Raw genomic sequence first — 7,433 nt, forward strand, 5'->3', positions numbered from 1 at the left:
GAGGGAAAAAAAAAAAAAAACAGACAAACAATCAAAAGTATCTTTAATATTCATTTGGCGGCAGGCCTGCAACGGGCTGATATTGACGGTGGAGTGAACGAAGGATTCATTAACATTTCCTCTGTTGCTGCTTCCTCTCACCGAGCCGCTTCTCGCTGTGTCGTCAGATTCACTTATCTCTCTAAAGCAATTAGCCACTGGAGGCTCCATTGACCTGAGCCTTTGTCAGACTAGCGGATACATTAGCATGGCAACAGCCTGGCAGAACTTTGCAATGTGTGCAGCTCGTGTGAGTCTGAGACGATTCGGTAGAAACATTATTGGCATATCAACTGGCGTTCGTCATTCTCAAAGTATTTCCAACCTCTTTACCATGTCGTATGTTACGGACTACTCAAAGGTCATCACACAGTACCCCATGATGAAAATGCTTGTTAGTGTATAGAGACTGATGGCTCATGGCTGTGTATGTTTTTGCAGCACCGTTGGCAGCAGAGTATCAAATGTTTTTGGGTATGTCTCTACAGCATGGTCACACCTATTTCCTCTGTGGAGATCATCTCAAACTCAGTCTGGCTGGATGGGCGGTGTCCGTATACATTCAACTTCAGGTGTTTGAGGTGATGCTCTAGTGGATTAACCTTCTGTCTTTGGATGAATCAGTCAAGGACTTTCAAAAGCCTCTTAATCGACACATCGAGCTGAATTTAAGACGCCTTTGGGCATCTCTTCTGCAAAGGGACTGATGCAGTGAGAGTGATTGAGGCTTGCTTACCTCTGTTATTCCCCACACTCACTAAGTGAGGTAATCACAGCTGTGCAGGTGATCTCCGTAGCGAACAGCGGGTTTTCCAGTAAAACAGAGTGAAATAAGTGGTGACGCATGCTTTGTGTGAACAATTATTCACGGGTTTTAAAAGTCTAAGCATGTTTCAGAAAATATTCCTAACAGGAAGAGCAGAAAGGTAAGCGCCATCACTGAAGTTGACAACAGGTTTCCCTGCTCGACTTCATCCTCCATTATCATTTCCAAAACAATAGTCTGAGGAGATCTCAGATGGTTTTTATGCAAAGTGTCGACGTCAATGCACAACCTATCTTCCTCTCATCCCACATGTCGTCGCTTGTGCAGGATATTGCCGTTTCCACCGGTGGTTGGTGGATAGCCAGGAGGCACTGAGAGGCAGCTTGTGTTTAAGGGTTATGAAAAAAGTGTTATTTAAAAGAGGCTGGAGACTGCTCTCAGTTGTCGTGGCTTCAGGTAATTTTCATTTCATTTTCTAGTCGGAGTTCCAGGTTTACCTGAAAACGCTTATATCATTTCACTCTCTATGAGGACTAGTTGCCCGAAAAACATCCCTGCAGCATTTTGCTCTTTAACAGGAAGTGAAACATTGGAAGACTATACATGTATGTTTCCAGTTTTAAAAAAATAAAACTTTGTAGATACGGCTTATAGTGAGGTGCGCTCTATAGTCTGGAGAATCCAGTACTCAAAAATAATTTTTAAAAAGTGTTTCATGTAAGACAATTTATAAAAAAAGCCTTCTTTCTGATGGTGATACATGTGTGTATTTTGTGTCTTAGAATCCCGGTTTGCTTAAAGACGGCATAGAAGACTCAATATTAACGTTTTTTACAAACAACCAGAGTCACAACCAAACGCAGAGCTGTGCTTCTCCTGTGGTTTGGCTGATGACGTGCACAACACCACGACAATATATATCCTCACACTCAATAACTCCATGGTGCCGAGTGGAATAATATGCAAACATGCTAGCAAAGTGACACGTTTAATTTAGGCAAGCGACGCCTCAGGATTACACACACAGACACACATCTGCATGACAGCATGATGAGTCGCAGTGGCAGCAGGGGAAAAGCAGACTGTAAAAGCCAGAGCGCTTTGTTTGAGACACTGAGGTGGTAAATATCTGGTATTTCAAATACAATTCAAACTTGTGGAAACACTATTATTCTTACTGTCACAATATTTGACTCTCAAGCCCAGCTCTCTAACAAGTTGGAGCCCAACTTTCAGCCACTATTTGTCCCCGACAGATAAATAAGCTGCGAGCAAGTGCTGCGGTGTTGAAACCAATGACTGCACAGGCTACATTTATTTGCGTCGTTCATAATTAGTTGTCCAAATGCACTATAGTCTCCCTCCATCCTAAGCCATATTAATGGTTTGTTTTCCTGAGAAATGTGTGTTGTCTGGAACACTGGGTGGAAAAACGGTATCCTCATAAATTTCCCTGGCAGGTGAAGTGGAAACAGAGGGAGACGGATGCGACTGAGGATGAAACAGAAACCATTTCTTTTGTTGTTTTTTGTGCTGCCTGCTGCTGGGCCTCACAAGTTCATATGTGGAGAACATTTCTCTGCCATAAAATCAAGCTAAACTTGCTTATTTCCTACCTTTTTTTTCCTTTGTGCTGTTACACCTGCTTCACTGGGAGTCCTGCCACTCATTCTTTCTGCAAGATGGACCTTGTAATTTGGTTTTGCATATCTGAGCAAAATGGGTATTTTATGTTTGGGATTTTTCTGGTAATACTTTATTTGCATAAGACTGACATGACCCTGTTAGAAAGGAGTCCTCAGGAAACACTGTAAACACAGCTGTTGTCATGAAGTGTCATTTGGTCAATATTGACACTTTTAAAGCAAAGTTGCACTAAAAGATGCATTATACTCCCATTAAAAGCGTCAACTTTTCATTAAAAGTGTAATTACTGACCGAATGACGCTCCATGACAAAAAGTTGTAAACATTCATGAAGACTCCCTCGTGTTCATCCCCGTTGTTATGTCATGTTAATGTCATGTCAGTCTTTTGCTCACCCCTTCACATAAAGTGCTACCTTTAGTTTACTTCAATTTAAAGCCAGCACTCTGACGCCTGCTTCAAGTTTAACCCCAGCTTTTGCATTTCAAAGCTCTATTTGAGAATTGTTAAGGAGTCAGTGTAATATTTATTGACCGCTGGCCAGCAGAGCAAGAAATGTACTAAATACTGAAGCAAAAAAGTCAGTTTTCAATGTGGTTTGTGACATGGGGTAAACTTAAACAACAGGAATAGCACAATCAAAACAAAACCCAGTATTTTTGTTCTGGTTTCTAGTCCATATTCTCTTAGCACGCTTGAAATAAGACAAAACTAACTTACAAGTAGATTTTCAGTCTAATACAGGAGCTTGTTTTCAGTCAGTAATTCCTTAATATAGATATAAAAATACGAGCAAAAAGTGAAATAATCTACCTGACATTTTGACAAGAAGACATTTTGTTTTGTAAAATCTTGTTCCACTGGCAGATTATTTCACTCATAGTGAGAACTTTTTCAGCAATATCATGGAATGATAGACTTAAAACTAGTTACCATTTCTTGCTGAAAAGGCGCTTATTAGTTAGTTCTGTTTTATGTAATTGTTCTAAGATATTGTGCATGAGAAACCAGACCTTAAAACTTGGCGAGATTTTGTGTTTTTGCAGTGAGGAGGTGAGTGCAGCACCTGAATTCATTCATTTGGACCCAATACTTTGGCAGGACGAAGGAGTGCAACTTTGACTTTTTTTTTGTTTTGCATTATAAATGCAAATGTCAACCAGTCACTGCGGCTGCGCTGAGCCGACTTTCATTCACGGCGATATTTGCAGCGACTCGTAACCATGTGTGCACATCTGCCGGGCCTGGCAGCCAGATGCCGTGCCCTCAACCAGACCCCCGGTCCAGACGACGAGCTCCAGGGGCGGCGAGGCCGGTGTCTCTCGTTCCCCTCGCTGCGCTGGGGGCGTTTTCTGCCTCCCAGCCAGGTGGACAGATGTGCCGTGAGCAGCACAGGTGCGGAGTGGTGGGGGATAATCGAGGCAAATCACTGTGCAATCAACGCGTGGGGGTCTCAGCGGGCACACAAACATTTACAATTGGCTCGACAGTCCTTGTAAACAAGAATGCTTGTACAAAAGAGTCAGGTTGAATAATTGATGGGGTGTAAGAGGATCTGGCTTCAGAGGATTTTTAACTTTTTGAGCATTGATTCAAGTCGAGGCTGAGCGAAGCGAAAAGCTTTAATAAATGCTGTTCCTCATGCAGCCCGGCTGAGGGGACTCTATATTTCTGAGGTATGGTTTTCCATTTCTTTCTTTTTTTAAAATAAAATGACTTTATGCAAAATGATGGACAAGCTGACAACAGCAGCGCCACAAGGAAACTAAAGCAGATGACTGCTGAGAGCGAGGAACAGACTGCAAGTGAGAGAGAGAGAGAGAGAAAAAAGGAATGACAGAGTTAGATAAATTACGAAAGAAAATTGGAAGTGAAATAAAACAGAAAGATAGAGCGACGAGAGGGGAACAAAAGAACGGTAAAAAGGTAGAGAGAGCAGCAGAGTTATTACAAAACATTTCATTCTCTTTGCCTGTGGCGCAAAATCTCACAAAACAACTGATATAAGGATTACGTTACCCGTTTTACCTGGATGAAAGTCATCACCAGCTCTCATTCACACATGCAGAATACATACATTGGTGCCTTGGTGCTGGGGCAACCCTTTCATCTTAACCTGCTGCAGGGCTCATAGAAATAAGCCGATATAAATAAACTCTGCAGCTCAGATTCAAGCCATGTTCTTATGCTGCCGACACACACACACACACACGCACGCACGCACCCACACACACACACACACACACACACACACACACACACACACACACACACACACACACGCACACACACACGGTTTCTCAGCATCTTCTGACTTTGCCCGCTTCGCATTCGCATAATGTCTTACCAGAAGAACAACCCTAACAGAGCTTGCACTGTACTTTTTTCAAAGTCAGAAAAACTCCTTTAAGTCGCAATCCGAAAACCTGACTTTTCACTTCTCTGGTTTTGGGCAGAAGCTGGTTTTCCCAGTTACTGTTTTCACTCTTGCAATGTTTCTTGCAAAGTACTCAAAGGAACTATAGTTGTAGAAATGTTGCCTTGTCTTGTTTTCAACAAAACCTCTTTCAGAATGTTGAGCAACGATGACGTCCTCACGTCCACCTGTTGTCGTATTGCTCTAAGCGATTGGAGATAATTAACTATTCGTGGATTCATTATGTGTTCAAACAGGCTGTGGCAGTTCCACAGCATTCATGTTGGTCTATCACATAACATCTCAATTAAATGCCTTTGATTTTGTGGTTGTAGCGTCAAAAAGACACTGTAAACATGTCACTACTTCATTTCTATATTACCTGCCTTTAGCAGAACATGTCAAAAATAATTTTCAGACATCAAGAAGACAAATTTTGTCAACACCCAATAGACTGCGACTGTTTCCCTGACCTTGCGTCAACGCGCAACTCTCATAATTAACTCTGGTACTGGTGCTGATGCAACACCTCCGCTTTCCTGATCTTTTCTTGTCACCTAAGAAGCTCCACCGCCTGAAGAGACATGGATAAACCCTTCTTAGAAAATTGCTTCGCTCCTGGTTGGGATTTTTCCTTTCACATCGGATCCGTCCCGTTTGCGACGCCGAATAGTGGGAGGCTTCTCCCGGACAAGAGACGACGTGTGTTTGTTTGGCAATGGGTGGGTGGGTTGCGTCATCTCGCTGTCCGCCTCATGGCCATGCGCTCTCCATTGTGTCGACACAAAGGCAGCGCGCTAAGACCATCATCAGTGAAAATTAGCTCAGTAGCGGGGAAAGCGCTCGCTTCTCATAATAGCCAGTGGCCATGCTAAATCATTAGCCTGTCACTTTGTCTGGGTTGAGTCAAATTATGCTCTCAATCCGCCTCCAAACCAAATTGCATTATTGCAATTATATCCATTGCATGACATATTGTCACAGCGAGGGTGTATGAGATGGGCAAAGGGGGGAGGAAAGGGATGGAAAAAAGAACGAGGGAGACGGTGGGGGAGATCATTTGGTGGCATTATCAAGCGCTGCTGAATGTCTCCTTGTTTGCCAGCTGGTTCTTTGGAAAGGGCACATTGATTATGCTTCCTGTCAAAATGGATGTTTGTATTTTCTACAAGGCATCTCTTTTCAGTCAGCCTGATTCCCTCTTCCCCCACATTGATTAAGATCCATACTGTAGGACCCATCCCTGTCACTTCTCACACTTTTCCCCACTTCTGCCTGTCCCCGTCCTATCACTCCCAGTGAATGTCTTCACACTTGCTCCCTGTCTTCCCCTTTTGCTGTCGCAGCACCCGCGTTGGCAGGCTGTCAGCCCTAATCAAGGCGACGTGCCGCTGATCATTTTGCATCAGAACGTTATCAAGACCTCCTACGCCCCCCGTGCCGTCTGGGGTGTGATTTAGTGCGGCCCTGTCAAAGCCACCGGCGGTTCTGATGGCATCACCTGCTTGATCTGTAAGTCATAGCTACCTCTAAGAGAAACAGTGCTGCCACTGCCGCCTTGATCTTTCAGCAACACGCTGCGCTGCTCAGTCGCTGCGCGTGGCTCCACTCCACTTTGGGAAAAAGGATTTCAACTTTTTTTGTTGTTCTCATTGAAAGATTAGACTATTATAATTAAAAACATGCTGAGACACCAATGCTGCAGTGGCTTGTAAAAGTATGTTTCCTATTTCACATCACAACCACAAACGTAAAAGTATTTTGTTGGGATTATATGCGAGAAACCAACTCAAAGCAAAACACAATTTCGAAGCTGAACGAAAACAATGTTTTTTTTTCTGGAGGAAAGTAAAAATCCAAACCTGAAACGGTCATCGGCTCAAGTGCAACCGATTGTCTTCAACCTGCGTGTCGCCTCAGTCTCAGTAGTTCATGAAGGACCCAGAGATTTGTCAGGAATATTAGTGAATAGGCGAAGGATCAAAGCAGGATTTGAATCAGAATCAGGTTTTGAAACGAAATTCTGATTACAAAAAAATATTTATTTGAAGCTGTGTATGTTTTTTTTTCCCCAACTGAACTAGGACTATTTTGCATCGTGAATGCAAAAATGGCATCCATTTTTCCCAATCGGGTCAGGTTTTCATTCCAATTAGATTTTAAGGGAAATGATCTGACAAAATGTGTGACATTTTTGTGACGCTATCGGTTTGTTCCTGTTAATATTTCTCATCCAAGAAAAAAGATTTTAGGAGAAAAAAAAAATGTTTTTAACAGAGAGTATTAATTAAATGTTACAAACTTGGACTTCTGTAAACTGAATAATAAGCACTGATAAGAGTAATTACATGTAAATTGAACATTTCGTCTTCATTGTGTAAAATTCTCTGTCTCTTTTCTGTCCTGGTGGAGTCTCTCCTCCTGCTCTTCACTCACTGATCCAGATTCAGATGTGAGAACAAGTCATGCATTTTGATGGTCATGTTGCTGCGTAGTTCAGAAAGTTGATCTGATTGAGCAAAACCAATGATATTTTTTATTCACCTCATCAAAATGACCCTTAAAC

The sequence above is a fragment of the Poeciliopsis prolifica genome, unplaced genomic scaffold, assembly GCF_027474105.1.
Source record: "Poeciliopsis prolifica strain line A6 unplaced genomic scaffold, Auburn_PproV2 SCAFFOLD003, whole genome shotgun sequence".
In the NCBI taxonomy this organism is placed as follows: Eukaryota; Metazoa; Chordata; class Actinopteri; order Cyprinodontiformes; family Poeciliidae; genus Poeciliopsis; species Poeciliopsis prolifica.